The sequence below is a fragment of the Peromyscus californicus genome, unplaced genomic scaffold (assembly GCF_007827085.1).
Source record: "Peromyscus californicus insignis strain IS unplaced genomic scaffold, ASM782708v3 Scaffold_13__1_contigs__length_99412109, whole genome shotgun sequence".
Taxonomy (NCBI): domain Eukaryota; kingdom Metazoa; phylum Chordata; class Mammalia; order Rodentia; family Cricetidae; genus Peromyscus; species Peromyscus californicus.
The window spans coordinates 16,602,739-16,620,482 of NW_026294424.1; the positions used below are offsets into that span (position 1 = coordinate 16,602,739).

General features: G+C 42.3%; 1 long non-coding RNA gene across 1 annotated transcript; it reads left to right on the plus strand.

Annotated features, from left to right (window-relative positions):
- The first annotated feature begins 3,272 nt into the window (after nt 1-3,272).
- LOC128108252 (uncharacterized) lies at nt 3,273-14,185 on the plus strand. The gene is made up of 3 exons (XR_008217391.1): nt 3,273-3,478; nt 12,250-12,343; nt 13,019-14,185. It is a non-coding gene; the product is annotated as an uncharacterized LOC128108252 (long non-coding RNA).
- Nucleotides 14,186-17,744: the final 3,559 nt, after the last annotated feature.

A 17,744-nucleotide genomic window follows, 5' to 3' on the forward strand; every position in this document is an offset into this window, starting at 1 on the left:
AGATATCCCAGTCTAGGATTTATGGACTGAGAGGTTTATGATATTTCAGAGGGCAGAACTGGCTATTGTTTTTGCATAATTGACAAATGGAGTAAATGCAGTGTAAGTCGTGACCCAGCTCAGAGGCTGAAAAGTGAGCCGGGTGGAAAATAGTAATATTCTAGCCTATGCCAAACAGCCTCAGCACAGGACCAAGCTGTGGTCATGATGGCTTCTACACAATATTTCTTCTTTGTAGGGAGCCAGAAAAGACTGTGATGATGGCAGGTAGGATGAGAAGAATTTTGTCTTGATGATTTTCTGTCATCGAGGCTACATGATCAGCAGAAGCACAGGTGTGAAGCCTGACCTAGGATGCTTGTTATCCAGAGGTGAGGCAGTGGTGAAGTAGTTGTGATAAAAAATAAGTACATACACTAATAAGTACATGCTATGTGTCGAGACGGACTAGGCCCTCTTCAGAGTGCAGACCCACTTCCATGTGATAGAGGTCTTCTCTTACCACAGGAAAGGTTGGGGCTTATTTTACACCCATTCCCTCCAGTCACAGCTGATTAAACAGAACATGGACACCTGACTCAAGTCAATCAGATGGTTGGGCTGCCTGGGTAGCCACTGGGAATGTAAAGGAGTAGAAGAAGTGGTGTTGAGAAAGTGAAGGAGAGACTGAGAGGAAGAGGGGCATGAAGGGAGGGAGGCAAGGAAAGAGAAGAGTGATAGAGAGAAGAGGGGGAGAGAGGGGAGCCCATACATGGGTAGGGGGATGGAAGGAAGAAAGACCGGTTCTTGACCACTCCCCTTTTCTAGTTCCAAGCCCTTGGCTAAGATCTGATCATTCTCTGTCCACGTCTAGCGTTTTGTTTCTGCTGGTCTGGATGGTTTCTAGGGTGAAGAAACAGGACTGCAAAGCTCTGGTATTCAGACAGACAGGATGTCTCTCTTTACTTCCCCTGTGCCACAACATTGGCATCTGAGGAGGACAGAGTGAGTTGTAAGTTAGTGAGACTGGATACAGAGGCCCCAGCACTACCACAACCTGGATCAGTGGCCGGTGCCTTCTGTTCCTCAGCAGTGAACACTGGGGGCTTGGAGGGTGTTGGTCAGTGGGAGTGTTGATTTGGTTCTTTAAAAATGCAAGTTTGCCACTGTGAATGATGACATTTGAACATCAACAAATATAAAATTTAGCCCATGGAACATTTTAATTATGATAGATAACACAGGAAATTGTATTTATGTATGGAAACTAAATTTAGAAGCTTGGACAGATTGACAGGATCTTTCCTAAATCCATGTAAATAGCCCATGCCAGGTGCTAGGAAGTGGCTTCAGAGACAGAAGCTGACCATGTAGGCAGGTCCCTCATTACCCTAAAATTTTGTGGAAGAAAGGGCTTTACTCTGGGTCAGCTCATTTTTAAGAAGTGTTCATTTTCAAGGCTAAAGAATTAACAGTTTTTGAAAGAATCATTTCAGGACGGCTCCTATTCTCTGCTCCCTTTGTGTCTGTAAACAAGGAAAGGGTGTGGCCTGACTTGGATCTGTTCTGATAGTGTTTGTGCAGCCAAGGCAGACCCAGTGGGAAAGAGGAAGTGTGTGGGTGGGAGAAGGGAAATCTCTCAGGCTCCCTCCCCTCACACACCCTGCCCCCACTTTTAGAGTTCCTTACTTTCCATAGTCTCACTCACTCTATTCACTTCAGATCTCCTGAAAACTGTGAGCAGTGACTCAGACAGGGTGATGGTGAAGGAGTTTTCTGGAGCAAGGATGTTGGACTTGGGAGATGGGAAAAGCCTTTACTCTCACCCCGTACCCTCTGAAGAGGTTCTTCGTTATGATCCCCTGGGGCACCCACTACTCTGACCCTTGTGAAGACTTGAACAAAGAACATCACCCTAGAGCACATATCTCCCCTTCAAGACTGATGGTCCAGGTCAGAGACCAGAATTCCCTGTGTAATGACAATGAGCCCTAAGTTCATATTCCCAAAGATGTGTGTACCCACTGGATTCAGGGATAACCTAGGGTCAGCTGTTTGCAGAGACCATGTACAGTGTGGATGCTACTGCTGCAGTACCCAAAAGCAAGACTCAGGAGAGAAGCCAAATGAGCCAGGGCCGGGGCCTGACTCTCCAAGTTCATTGCCTCTTTATGGTTTACACTGAAGAATCTGAAAATTCTTTTAAATTGGATTTCCAGGCTGTTACAAAAGTTTATCTGTCAATGTAGAACTCAGGACACATTTAAATATTAGCTTCATATTTATCTTTTGCATATGTATGCTTATGGACTATGGCTTTGACTGAGGCCCCAAATGTCAAAGGTAGGCAATACCACCACATCACACAGTGTGAACTTGGATAAGTACTTGTATATCTGAAACTCCCCCCGTTTTTCTGCCCGAAAACTGAGAAAAATCACAATAATACTTATCACAAGCATTGGAACTACCTGTGATTACTGTCTTGTGCCCTTGGGCCAGGATTTCTTTGTGCCTTCGCTTTCTCATTTGTCTGATGGAAGGATTCTAATGGCATCTGTCTCCAAGTGTTGTCATCAATAATGTAATAGCCTTATGGCAGCATCTGGCACACAATAAATTGTACATGTTAGGTGTTAGAACCCTCCTCCCAGTACTCATGACCCCCTAGCTGGAAACAGCATAATAAGGAAATAAGCAGAAGCCAGCGGTAGGCCTCAGGAACGGAGTTGTGCAGCAGAAAGAGCTGTCCTTGTGTCAAGGCTCAGACCACTTCAGATATTTACAGAATTAACATTTCAAGTTAATTCCCAAACCCAGCCCAGTCCTAAGAGGCTGCCTAGCAGGGAGGCAGAAAATCCTCTGCAGAAACTCCTTGGGTCTCAGGATAGAAGCCAGTAGCATATGGAAACAGCATATGCAGTGATTAGGTCCCGGCCCACCACCTCTGCCGTGTTGGAGCCTGAGATCTGACTCGTAGTCCAGACTCATCCTGTGATTACAAATCAACCCTGGCCTTCACAGGAAGCATGGGGCCTGTTCCTGCTTCCAACTGCAACTGTTACTTTAGCCAAATGTAATCTGATGAATATAAACTAAGAGTTCTGTCCTGGGATAACCTCGATTCTTGTCTGTAAAGAGCTTTGAGATCCACTCAGGAAGGTGAAAAAAAAACAAAAAACAAAAAAAAAAACCCTTACTTTTCTGGTCAGGGACTTGATGGGGGAAGAGAGTGAAGAGACCCAAATGAGTTTCTGCAGAGGTTTTTCTGCATGCCTGTTAGGCGGCCTCTTAGGACTGGGCTGGGTTTGGGAATTAACTTGAAATGTTAATTCTGTAAATATCTGAAGTGGTCTGAGCTTTTATGCAAGGACAGGTCTTTTTACTACGCAACTTGGTCTCTGAGGATTAACGCTGGCTTCTGCTCAGCACCAGAAGTCCATTTCTGGGGTTCACCATCTGCAGCTTAGACCCCAGAAGGGAGCCGCTGGCCAAACTGGTAAGCCCCCAGATCCTCATCTACAGCCACAACATTGTCTCCTCAAGAACCTACTGCAGGCAGGCTCTTCTTCCATCTCTGTTCTGTAGACACATTCCGTCTCAGAAACCTTCTGTTCCTTAGTCATATTGACGCATAAGAAGAGCATGTGATATTATGTCATTCTACGATATTTTCACTTTAAACACTGTTAAGGAAGCACTAAGCTAAGGAGAATAGCGTCTCCCTGTGCAGTTTCTGACAGCCGTCAGAATTTGGAGAAGCTTTTTGTCAGTGTGGTTCTCAGAACCGACAGGCACCTCCCAGGGTCCCTCTCCAGTGTCCCTCTCATCTCGGAACACATTCACTCAGCCCAGTGTTGTCCAGCCTGTGCTTCCACAAGTTTAGATACATCACTGTTTTCCGGCTGTTTGTACAGCCATTTCCCAGAGCTCACGAGCAATCAACAGCAATCAAATCCCAGTGGCAACTGTTTCTATCAAAGCCTTTACATTAGAGTTTCCTTCTGCTTATAGCCAACAGCCTTGTGCTCTGGGGTCATCATGAAATAATGCCCAGCCACTTTTGAATTTGGGAGCTTCTGGATGCATGCATGGTTTATATACCAGGAACGGCACCATTCCAACCCACATGCTCTCTTTTCTAAGGTCCTATTTGGCGTAGAACATAAGTGTGTGGATTGGTTTTCACATTGTGCTCCCCAAGTCCAGAAATAAATCATGAGCATCTTTATGACATTTCTCAAAGGAAGTAGTTGCTGTGTGTGACTGGTAACAAGAGTTTTTTCAAGAGTTAAACATCTGAGCTATTTAAATTCCTCTGCAAAGTATGAAAAGCAAATTAAGTAATCAAAGCAAAAGCACTCAAATCAGAAGAATGAGGAGTGTGGTAGCTCTGTGTGCCTAGGGGGTTGGGAGCAACAACAAATCTGACTGTCAAAACTCAGCCCAAATCTCCAGCTTACACAGAGATTTAGAAAATTTCAAAAGGCCCTCATACAGCTTTTGGGCTGGGTGGAATATACCTGCAGTGTAATCAAGTTAGTGTGAACGGGCATGCTGTTTGCTGGGTAGTGCAGGGTGAGTGTGTGAGTCCAGGGTGTGGGACAGAGTGTGGTAGGCATCTGGGTGTGCCTGTGAAACAGCTGAACTATTTTCTAAACTTTCTGTTTATGAAGGCAGATTAGTTGGACAGCTATAATATGGCATGATTGTCAGTGTGTTTCATCCATGAGAACCAATTTAAACGAGTGAAGCAGTGGCACAATAAACCACATTCTATGCTGTATCTTCTCTGCTCAGAAGAAATCGAAGGTACTGTTAGTTTACACCCCATGAAGGCAAAGTTTTGATTCTACCCTAAATGTACCTTTGCTTGTTTGCATAGCTGTTTCCTGTTTTCACTTATTGGGATATTTCAGCTGTATCTTAACAAATTGAGTGGAAATGGGAGTTTCTGTCCCAACCAAGGCAGATTAGCTTGCTTTATAACAGCCTTGAAGCAGATTTACTATGAGCACTTGAAAATTAGAGGGAGCTAGGCATGGAGGTATACCCCTATAACTATAGCACTTAGGAGACTAAAGCAAGGAATCTTAGATCTGTTCAGCCTGGGAGTGGTGGTGGTGTTTCTAGTCTGTCGAGTATCTTCTATTGGGGAAACCTGCAGAAGGAAAGAACACCAATGGTGGAACAAAATTAATGTTGCTGTATTATATAGCAGCTGTAACAGTTGTGAGCTGACATTTCTGTTTCCTTTTACAAAGGAACACTGTATATAGTCTGGGCATGGTGTTCCACACCTATAATTCTAGCACATGGGTGGTGGAGGCAGAAGGATCAGGAATTCAAAGGCTTTGTAGTGAGTTTGAGGCCCTGTTTCAAAACAAAACATAAAAACAAATATCACAAGTATTTTTTGTTTGAATATAATTTAAGCTTGAGTAGTCAAACTTTAAAGATCTGAGACTATTCATCGGCTTAAAAAGACTTAACCTATCTCGGCCTAGCTCGAGTGTGTTGTTGATTTTATACTTTATAATATATCCAGAGAGTGTTAAATTCCTTTGTCTTTGTTGTATTTGTTTCTCTACTTCCTATATCTTGGCTATGTTTGGCACAGGTGTATATGGTTATCTTATTTGCACTCTTATGGAACACGGACATAAATAAAATCAAAGTCTGAGGAAATCTAATTCTTTCAAGACAACATATGAAAATACATTATCACAAACAATGTATTGTAGTTTTCTCACAAATATAGCTCTAGGGTATCAAAATTATCAAAGGCCTTTTCCTCCTGTAAGGAAGTCAATATACTTAACAAGAAAGAATTTCATCACATTTAGACCTGAGGAGTGAGGGGCAGCACTCGGAGGAGGCTAGAAAGTTAAATCATGTGACATAGCTTGAGCTGGTGGTGATGTACCTTGTGCATCCAGTTACTAATCTTTAATCTTTGTACCAGGCACAGAGCCAGCACATCCAGTTAACCAGGATAAATGATTAAGGGGCATCATGTAAAAATTGCTGAATATAATTCACTATAACCAAATACACAAATCTCTGGAGTCAACTACCTTTTTTCAAAAAGATTTATTTCATTTTATTTTATGTTTATGAGTGTTTTACCTATGTGTATATCTGTGTACTACATGCTTGCCTGGTATCCACATAGGCTAGAAGAGAGCATTGGGTCCCCTGCAGCTGGAGTTACAGAGCGCTATGAGGAACCATGTGGTTGCTGGGAACTGAACCCAGGTCCTCGGCAGAGCAGCCAGTGCTCTGAACTGCTGAGCCACCTCTCCAGTTCTGAAGCCAAATCTTGGTCAGATGAGCTGTAATGATAAGATCCAAACTGTGAGAAAGAACACAACACAAAATACAAACAAAAGAATCTTTGGAGAAGATTTCTATAGATTGAACTTGGGCCCACTGTGACTCTAACACGGCTGCCACTGAGAAGTCATGAGTAAGTAAAGTGTGTGTAAGCACATAATATATTTTACTGTTACAAGGAGGTTGAAATCCAGCAGGTGCTCTGGTCCCGTTTCCTATGTAGGAGGGTCAAAGAGCAGGTCTGAATATGGCTTTTCCCAAGTTTGAGATATTCTTTAAAACATGTTTCACAAGATGTTTGGGCTTCAATTAATTGGATATAATAATAATTACCATCACAGAAAAGAAATGGATAATTTCTGTAATATAAAAGTGAGTCTTATAAATCAATAAGAGAAAGGCATAAATACTCCAGGAAAATAGACAAAAGATACAGACAGGTCAGGAAAAGGAACAAAGAACAGGAAATAGATGTATAAAGATACACTCCACCTCAGTCAGAGTTTAAAAAGTCAAGTTCAAATGATGATGAGATAGTAATTTTCACTTCCATTTGGCACAGGTTCAAAAGAATAGAAAGAGCCGAGAAACGACCTAGCAGATAAAGACACCAGCCACCAAGCCATTCAATCCCAGAATCCACATGGTGGGAGGAGAGGCCTGCAAGCTGTCCTCTGACTTCCACACTTCCATCATGGAACATGCATTCCTCTACATAGAACCACACACAAAATAAATAAAGTAAAAATAAATCTTTAAAAAGCAAGAGAGAGTAGAAAGAAGCCAGGCATGGTGGCACATGCTTGTGATCTCAGCACTTGGGAGGTAGAGGCAGGAGGATCAGGAGTTCAAGACCATCCTCAGATACATAGTAGGTGTCTTAAAGAGAACAAAAAGTAAAAACAAGATATGAAGGTGAAGAGAGCCCAAGGTACAATGTTAGCAAAGGGTTATTTTCATGTATTATGGGGCTAACTGTTTTGTAATCGATATCTATTAAAGTTGATCACTATGCTGTACTTAACTGATGTAAGCTAGAGAAAAGTATACAAAGATGAGTGTATATGGGTCATGGTCGCCTCGTAAATCCTAATAGTATACAGAAAACAAACCATTAGAAGGCTGTGATAGAGTGTGCAGGCTTGCAGAAAGTGTTCCAAGATACAGCAACAACTAAAAAGAGCAAATAACCAAGATAACACAGAAATAATTTAATTTCTGTTTCACAAAACGGGAAAAATCTAAGGGTGTATACACTGAAATGTGAGTATTTGGGGAGGGTAGCATTTTGGAGTACCTTCCATATATATCCTATGCATTTCTTTAATATTGAATCATGTATTAATGTTAAAATAGGACAATGTTAAAAATAATAACATAAACATGTTAAGAAAATGGTCATATGGTTTTCTTGTCAAAGATGTTAAATCTGAATCTAAATAGTCATCTAAATCTATATTCATTAATATTCTCTAAGATGAACAATATGGAGTTCTAAAATTTATTTTTGGGACTGGCGAGATGGTTCAACAGCTAAGAGCACTTGCTGCTCTTCCAGAGGCCTGGAATTCAGTTTCCAGCACTTATGTCAGTCAGCTCACAACTGTCTGTAACTCCAGTTCTAGGGGATCAGATGCTTCTGGCTTCCACAGGCACCTGTACCCACATACAGGTACACACACAGCTACACACAAAATGGTACTAAAAACTCTTTTAAAAATAATTCAATTTGCTGGTCATGATGACACATGCCTTTTATCCCAGCACTTGAGAGGCAGACAGATCTGAGAGTTTGAGGCCAGCCTGGTCTATAAAGTGAGTTCTAGGACAGCCAGGGCTGTGTACAGAGTCCCTATCTTAATAGATAGATAGATGATAGATAGACAGACAGATTGATAAAATTTACCATTAAGTATAAAAATTGGGAACACTATTATAGATTAAAAATAACTAAAGAATTAAGTGAACTTTGCTTAAATTCTCAGTGCAAAATCGCAAAAAAGCATTTTGTAAATGATTTTACTGGGACACAACTGCACTGGTAAATATGACAGGATAGCATTCTAGGATGGAAGATTTGGGAAATACTAATATAGGAAATTCTCCTTTAACTGAACTGTTTTGCACCTCTCCTAGCAGGATTTATGTTATTTAACTTTGATTATTTATAGGAGAGGAAGACTGTTTCCTATCAGGGCTAGGGTTCTGAATTATAGTGGTGCTTGTTGAGGGCTATCAATGATTCATTTATAGAATAACTTATCTGGTTTATAGATTTCAAACTAGTGCCTAAAAGTCAACCAGGATTTATTATAAAGCTGGGAAAGTTATGAGCTGGAGGGGATGTTAAAAATCCTATAGGATTACCCCTATCATGTTACAGATGTGCAGGGAACATGGACATGCAAGGTGACTTACACACAATTAACCAGGAGAATCGGTTTGAGGATTCTTGCCACTACATTCAGAATTCTTACCATAAGTCATTAAGATTTGTTTTACCCTTGCTGAGCATCAAAAATGAACCAGACTTCTCAACTGACTTGCCCAAAGAGAGTCACTTTCTGCACAGAAAGAGGCTAAACACTGAAGAGGAATTACATGATAATCTCAAGGGACAAAGGGCCTCCAACTCCAGTACTTGTAATCATGCAGGCTGTCTGCCCAGTGCAAGCAGAACCAAGACATGGCCTTTGCTTGACTTTTTTGTTACATAAGAAAGCACTGGGAGTTAGAGCCAACATTTTTTTCAGGGGAAAAAAAAAAGCAAACAACTAACAAAAAATTGTTAAGTCCTTTATTCACTTAATAAACATTTCTAGCTTATCTGGTGGAATGATGAATTAAATCCATCAGTCAATGTATTCATTACAAAATGTGTGTATCTTGCCTGGATTAAAGACTCCAGATTGGCACAGCCCCCATTTAAAATGGCCCTCTGAGAAGAGTCTTGTACAGGCATTATTCACTCTGTCCCTGATGCTCTGAGGGGATGTGCATCTTGTGCCTTTACTCTGCCCTGGTTAGTTTTTCTGTCAACTTGAACAAGCTAGAGTCATTTGAGAAGAAGGAATCTCAATTGAGGAAATGCCTCAACCAGGATGTTTTGTGAGCAAGCCTGTGGGGGTATTTTCTTGATTAATGATTGACATAGGAGGGCCCCAGCATACTGTGGGCAGTGCCACCCACGTACAGGTGGTTCTGGGTGGTGTAAGAATGCAGGGTAGGAGAGGCAGGCGGATCTCTGTGAGTTTGAGGCCAGCCTGGTCTACAGAGTGAGATCCAGGAAAGGCGCAAAGCTACACGGAGAAACCCTGTCTCAAAAAACCAAAAAAAAAAAAAAAAAAAAAAAAAAAAAAAAGAATGCAGGGTAGGCAAACCATGGGGAACAAACTAGTAAGCAGCATCCCCCATTGCTGTGGGATGTTCTGTATGTCAAATGTGTTGCTGATTAGTCAATAATTAAAACACTGATTGGCCATTGGCTAGGCAGGAAGTGTAGGCGGGACAAGGAGGAGAATAAAGCTGGGAAGTGGAAGGCTGAGTCAGAGAGACACTGCCAGCCGCCAAGATGAGAAACAGCATGTGAAGATGCCGGTAAGCCACGAGCCATGTGGCAAGGTATAGATTTATAAAAATGGATTAATTTAAGCTGAAAGAACAGTTAGCAAGAAGCCTGCCATGGCCATACAGTTTGAAACCAATACAAGTCTCTGTGTTTACTTGGTCGGGTCTGACGGCTGTGGGACTGGCAGGTGAGAGAGATTTGTCCTGACTGTGGGCCAGGCAGGCAAACTCTACCTACAAATGGCGTCCAACGTGGTGGCAAGAGTTTCCACCTAAAAACCTGAGAAAAGATTCTAAAACGGAGCTAAAAACAGTTCCTAATTGTCTCTCTCAAATGAGCGGCAGCTGCTGGTTTGAGCTACTGGTGGGTTCCTAGCGTGCGTGCTCGACCTGCCTATGGCGGGAATGAGGCCTTTGCAAGTGGCACTTTGAGCTGCATAGTGGATTTAGCCTTTGCTGGTGCAGAGCAAAAGGGGAGGTTTCTGGGCTACACGCTGCTTGGCTAAAAGCATAGACCCACGATAGCTCCCAGAGCTGGCGGTAAACCATGGCCATGTTGGGAAGCTGAGGTGGGTGGAGCCAGCAGCCACAGCTGCTGCAGTTTAAGGCAATAGATTCACAATAAGACAGATTCAGATGTAATAGTTTACAATGTGTGTAAAAGATACGTAGGCTTGAAAGAGACAAAAAAGATGATATATAGAGTTATAGAAATAAATACATAGTTTTAAAAAATAAAGTCTTTAAAGAGACAGTAAAGGTAGTATAAAAAATAAGCCACGTAAAAATGGATATTACACAGAGAATCTGCATTGTGTTGTCTTTGGGACTTTTAACTGCAGAAAAATATTTGATTGTAAAAGCTGTTGAGTTATGCCAAAATGTATATTTTAAAGGTGCCTTGACTTCAAAATTTGGATATAAGGATATGTTACTTTGGAAAGGAGACTCTGCTTTTGTTCCCACAGAAAGCCAAAGGCTATGGATTTGTTCCAGATTAAGATACATCAGGTTTGACCAGCCAAGACCCCCTGAAAGGTCTCCGATGACACCATGGCCCAGATGATCCAACATCCAGAATGGTTTGAAGGCAACTGGCTCAGACGATACACCCTCATGGACTTTTCCATGATCCTAAAATTTTCTTTGTATCCCCATAAGATACAGCGCCCCCCTCCAGCAGGAAGTAGTAAGAGAAGCTACGCCCAAATTCCCAAATTATATGTAATTTTACTTTGTTAAGGTTAAAACCTTCCTTTTTTTTTTTTAAAAAAAAGGGGGGAAGTGCTGTGGGATGTTCTGTATGTCAAATGTGTTGCTGATTAGTCAATAATTAAAACACTGATTGGCCATTGGCTAGGCAGGAAGTGTAGGCGGGACAAGGAGGAGAATAAAGCTGGGAAGTGGAAGGCTGAGTCAGAGAGACACTGCCAGCCGCCAAGATGAGAAACAGCATGTGAAGATGCCGGTAAGCCACGAGCCATGTGGCAAGGTATAGATTTATAAAAATGGATTAATTTAAGCTGAAAGAACAGTTAGCAAGAAGCCTGCCATGGCCATACAGTTTGAAACCAATACAAGTCTCTGTGTTTACTTGGTCGGGTCTGACGGCTGTGGGACTGGCAGGTGAGAGAGATTTGTACTGACTGTGGGCCAGGCAGGAAAACTCTACCTACACCCCATAGCCTCTGCTTCAGTCCCTGCCTCCAGGCTTCTGTCATGACTTCCCTCAGTGATGGACTGTGATGCAGAGGTAGAAGATGAAATAAACCTTTTCCTCCCCACATTGCTTTTGGTCATGGTGTTTTATCATAGCAATAGAAACTCCAACTAAGACACTTGGTTTCCTTGCAATTAATTGAAAGCAGAAAGAGTTTTGCTTGTCAGGAAGAATTTGTCTCTGTTAATTGGAAATAATATTAGAGACTTTCAGGATTTCAATCATGTAAGCATCTCTCTATGCTGAGGCAGTAGAGGGAGAGATATGTAATCAACAGAATGGTTCCAAAATGAAGCAAATTGAATTCTAATTGGTTGGGGATCCCTGGGTGAGGTCATGGTGCTCAAATTTGGGGAAGGGTATGTAATGTTAGCTCAGCTCAGATACGTTAATGCTTAAGTCTCAAGGGAATGAAATGCAGAAACTCAGTGCTAGTTTGACTCTGGACTGTCTTCTGAAGATTATTTGCTAAAGGCTTGGTCACCAACCTAGGAGATGGGATTTAAGGGAGGGAAGTTAGGTTGTTGGAGTATGCTCTTTAAGGAGATACTGGGATCCTGTTCTCTCCTCTGTGTTCCAGCTATCAAGAAATGAGCAGCTTTGTTCTATCATGTGCCCCCACATAATGATGTCCTGTCTTACCATAGGCCTTAGAACAAGGAAACCAGCTGACGATGAGTTGAAAGCCCTGGAACTGTGAGCTGAAATAAAAATGTCCACCTTTTAAGAAGTTTGTCTCAGGTACCTTTTAGCAATAGAAACCTGACTAACAAACTGTGCCCTGGTTATATGTGGGACTGTGAGGACACAGGAGCCGGGTGGGCACAGGAAACCAACTAGCTACAGTTATATTCCAGGTAGGAAGCCTGAGAATGTTGGCTGGCCAACAGGGTGAGGGAGAAAGGGTGAACCCCAAGGGTGCTCCAGAGCCTTCTCAGAGAGAAAGGTAGAAAGTAGGGTCCAGCTCGCAATGCCGGTATGTCTGGCCCAAAACTCAACCACAGTGACTCAAGCTACAGTATATGCTGCATACCGGCTCTCTGTGATCTTCTTTACTTTGGCTATAGACTATTTGAAAACTACCATCCTTTGCCAGCAAATGGCCAGTGCCGTCCATGTGCTTCATTTTGGTTATCATGGAGGACGCTTCCTCAAGGAGTTTATAGTTTTGGAATCTTAAGAAACTCCAGAGGAAATCCAGCTTTATTCAGAGTCAAAAGGCTAGAAGAGTGTAAGGCAAAGCTTAGTTAAGTGTTCAGCGATGTGTTACAGATTGAAAGTGACTCATGGTTGCAGGGGCGGGGAGGGGCAGGGATGGGGGAAGGAGGGGGAGGAGGAGAGAAGGGAGGTCCCTGAAATGGTGGGGGCATGCTGGAAAGGTAGAGAAGTGTCAACACACTCTCTTTCTCAAAACAGTGGAACCTGAGCCTCTTTTCCTTGAAGAGGATTTGAAGAAATGGGGAAGCCATCTCATGAACTGTATGAACAAAGGTAGAAACTTATGGATGACCCAGGTCAGCTTGGGAAACAGTAAATGAGAAAACTTATGGATGATCAACAGTGTTTTCCATTTTTCAGATTACTTACTCAGATTGTATCCTGAGCAAGAACAATTTCCTGTGGTTTATAAATAGGCCCTGGCTATTTTAGTAAACTGCTGTGTTGATGACCCTTCGTGCAATGTTCCATGGAGACTTCAGGTTTCCAGGAGGCAGAAGAAAATGTGTAAATATATGAGAAATGATCCAGAACATGAAGCCCCACCAATAAAAGCCATTGCAAAGTTTGTGAGGAAGGTCTGTCATAACCAGGTACTCATCGTCCCCACCCTTCCTACTTCCTCCTGGTTACTTTGTGGAATACCCAAGGCCTTGGGACAGAATAGACTAGAAGTAGGGATAAGTACAAGAGCTGAGCTCATTTGCCTGAACTCACAGAGAGAGTGGTGCCAGGATTACAATTCAGCTTTCAAAGTTCTTTCAATCCATGCTCAAACACAGAATTTCTATCTACATCCATAACTTAAGAAACCAACAGAACTGCAAAGAACTGAAATTCCCACATTTTCTAGGATGGGAGCCTTTTTGCTATGGCTGAGGATCCCTATTGCCTACACTTGAGGAACATTCCAAACCATTTATACACATTAGCTGGTGTAGTACAGAAAGGAGATATTTCTCTCCGTAGTTAAGGGGTCAAGTTAAAATAGATCTGTGTTTTGTTTGCAATTGGCACTAGGCTCAGTTTTTCTGAACTCTTGTGTCTTCCAGTCCATTCACCAACATTTGAGTGGCTACGTATTGTTCATTATGGCCTCAGAAAGATTTTAAATGAATAAGCATATTTTATTTGTATGTTTCTTTTGGGTTCCTGCTAATGTAGATGTAAAGCAAAAAGGAACTGATGATATCATACCTCCCAATCTTTTGTTTGTTTGTTTGTTTTTTGTTTGTTTTTTCGAGACAGGGTTTCTCTGTGTAGCTTTGTGCCTGCCGAGTGCTGGGATTAAAGGTATGTGCCACCACCGCCCGGCTATACCTCCCAATCTTTTTTTTTTTAATTTTTTTTTTATTTTGCAATACAATTCAGTTCTACATATCAGACATGGATTCCCTTGTTCTTCCCCCTATTGCCCCCCTCACCTTCCCCCAGCCCACCCCCCATTCCCACCTCCTCCAGGGCAAAGCCTCCCCCGCGGACTGAGATCAGTCCAGGTAGGTCCAGTCCCCTCCTCCCAGGCCGAGCCAAGCGATCCTGCATAGGCCCCAGGTTTCAAACAGCCAACTCATGCAATGAGCACAGGACCCGGTCCCACTGCCTGGATGCCTCCCGAACAGATCAAGCCAATCAACTGTCTCACCCATTCAGGAGGCCTGATCCAGTTGGTGACCCCTCAGCCATTGGTTCATAGTTCATGTGTTTCCATTTGTTTGGCTATTTGTCCCTGTGCTTTATCCAACCTTGGTCTCAACAATTCTCACTCATATAAACCCTCCTCATTCTCGCTAATTGGACTCCCAGAGATCCACCCGGGGCTTAGCCATGGATCTCTGCATCCAGATACCTCAGTAGTTGGATGGGGTTTCTAGCACGACAATTAGGGTGTTTGGCCATCCCATCACCAGAGTAGTTCAGTTCGGGCTGTCAGCAGTCTGTTGTGGAGGTATCTTTGTGGATTTCTGTGGGTCTCTCTAGCACTTTGCTTCTTCCTATTCTCATGTGGTCTTCATTTACCATGGTCTCCTATTCCTTGTTCTCCCTCTCTGTTGTTATTCCAGCTAGGATCTCCCGCTCCCCCAAGCTCTCTTTCCCTCGACCCTCACCCTTCATTACCTCCATTCATGTCCAGGCTGTCCATGTAGATCTCTTCCATTTCTCCGTCATTGGGCGATCCCCACCTCCCAATCTTAAACATTAAAAAAAGAGGAGAGGAGGCCCATCATTCACTCACAGATTTGGGTGAATTAAAACTAATAACAATTAAAACAGCAGCAAAGTAATGCAAAAACCCTGCTAGGAAAACATCCACCAACCAATCCTGTTACCTGAAGAAATCACTGTCAAACATCCTCAGACTGTGCAGGAATCCTTCTGTGAGTTGTGCCTAAGACCTCTCTAAATGAGAAGGGTGTTAGCAGCCCTATTCCCTTACAGTTGGGTCAGTCTGTGTCACAATTAAACCACCACCAATAGTGTCTCTGACCATTCCCACAGTCCTTCCAAACGCCTGAAATTTCTAAATACCCCTGAGGTTGAAATGGAAGCTCCACCTAATTTATTGAATGTAACGGCACCTGCTTTAAAATGTCTTTTCATAGCAGAAATTTAGCTAAAGAGTATGATCTGCATGTGTCGATAAGTTTTTTTAGTGAAAAAAGTTTTTTTAATCCTTTTTTATTGATAAAAGTTTTACTTGGTTTAGTCGCACCACACATGTAAGTTTTATATTCACAGGGACTTCCAGATGAAAAGGATGAAGCATTCTTTGTAGACACTCTTTTATATGGATAAGATTGCAACATTGGATTGTATGTTAAACCACCTGATAACTAGAAGCTAAGTCCATGGGGAAAAAAATAAGTTAATGGACATTGAGGAGGCTGATATGTCCTATATCATCATCTTCTTCTTCTTCTTCTTCTTCTTCTTCTTCTTCTTCTTCTTCTTCTTCTTCTTCTTCTTCTTCTTCTTCTTCTTTCTGTCTCCAATATCATTAACTTCAAGATATGAAAAAAACTAGAACAGAAATATTGTGGTTCCTGCTCTGAAAATCAATCAGGTCTTCCCATTTTGATATTTAAAAAACAAAACAAAATAAACAAAAATCACACGAACATATACAAAGACCCAAACCAAAACCAAACCAAGACAGAAAGTATCACTTCCCTGAGATATGGAAGTTGGAGTGGCTTTTCTTCTGTGCAGCCCACAAGAAAAAAATTCAGGTGTCTTCTGCCCTGGGCATTTGCATGTATGTGTGCAGTGTGAGACAGAGTGAGGGTGGGCAGGATACACCTTCCTGCCTTTCTCCAGTATAGCCTGGGAGGGCTTCCCAGAGGGGCTCCCTTCCCAGAGCTACCTCCTGAGTCACCTAGAACAAAAAGGAAGAAGGGATTGGGCTAAGTTATTTTAGAAATGGAAGATGAAACATATACCTCTTAGTTGATTCTTTTAATGAATTTTTAAAATTTACATATGAAGTAGTGAGTTTCATCATGACATTTTCATACACGTATGTCATTGTCCTTTGTTCATGTTCAGTCTCCACCCCCTTTTCTCCCTCTCTCCCTCCTCTCCCTCCTACTGGTTCCCTTTCTCCCCTCATGAAACCTCTTTATGCTTTCATGTCACACACACACACACACACACACACACACACACACACACACACACACGCATTTGCTTATTACATATATGCTTATTTATGAGTATATTTGAAGTCATAGCCCAGAGAGAGGAAAACAAGCAATATTTTGTCTTTTTTTCTCAACTATTGCCCCATCTTGTTACCCCCTCTCTCCCCTCCCTTTGAACTCCTTAACCCTCCTCCCCTATGTGGCCCCCTCTACTTTTATACTATACATACTGTTTGGCATATATGCTTGCTGCTTTCTAAGATGGACTCACTTAGGCTGGCCTCAACCTCGCTATGTGTTCCAGATTAACCTTGAGTGCTCACTCTCCCTGTCTCAGTGGCCTGAGTCCTGGGATTACCGGTGTGTGCCCCCATGCCCAGCTGGGTTCCTATTCCTTCATTTTATTTTTTGAGATTATAATTTAATTGCAACATTTCTTCCTTCCCTTTCCTCCCTCTAAGTTCTCCCATATATCCCTCCCTACTCTCCTTCAAATTCATGGCCTCTTTTTCAGTGTCCTTGCAGCCACCTATCTATCTATCTATCTATCTATCTATCTATCTATCTATCTATCTATCTATCTGTATTTCTTTTTTAAACTTATTTATTTTTGTTTTATGTACATTAGTGTTTTGCCTGAATGTACCTCTGTATGAGGATGTTGGATCTCCTAGAACAGGAGTTATAGACAGGTGTGAGCTGCCATGTGGGTGCTGGGAATTGAACCCAGGTCCTCTGGAAGAGCAGCCAGTGTTCTTAACCTCTGAGCCATCTCTCCAGCCCACACACGTATTTCTAAACATAATCTGTTCAGTCCATATAATGCTATCTGAATGTATTTTTTCAGGGCTCACCCTTTGGCACTGGACAGCAAGTTGGTGTACTCTTCCTTGGGGAAGATGCCCTCTCCCATTTCCAGCTTTCCTCAGTTGTCTATGGTTCTTTGTGTAGGTGTAGGGTTGAGGCCTCATGGGCTTTTCTCCCTAAAGTTGGCATGTTCATTGGGATCATCCTTATTTAGCTCATGTTTGGGTAGCCATATTGGTGAGCCTTTATGGGTGTATCTTCTGATATTACTAAGAGATAATGCTCCCTCTTCTGAAATGTTCCCTGAGTTTTAGCTGCAGGAGTGCTTTGTAGATGTATCCATTAGGACTGGACTCCACAACTCTGCATTTTGATTGGTTATCATTTTCTGTAGTGGTCTCCATCTGTTACAAAGAAAAATTTCCTTGATGAAAAGTGGAGATTACACTTATTTGTGAGCATCAGGGCAAACGTTTATA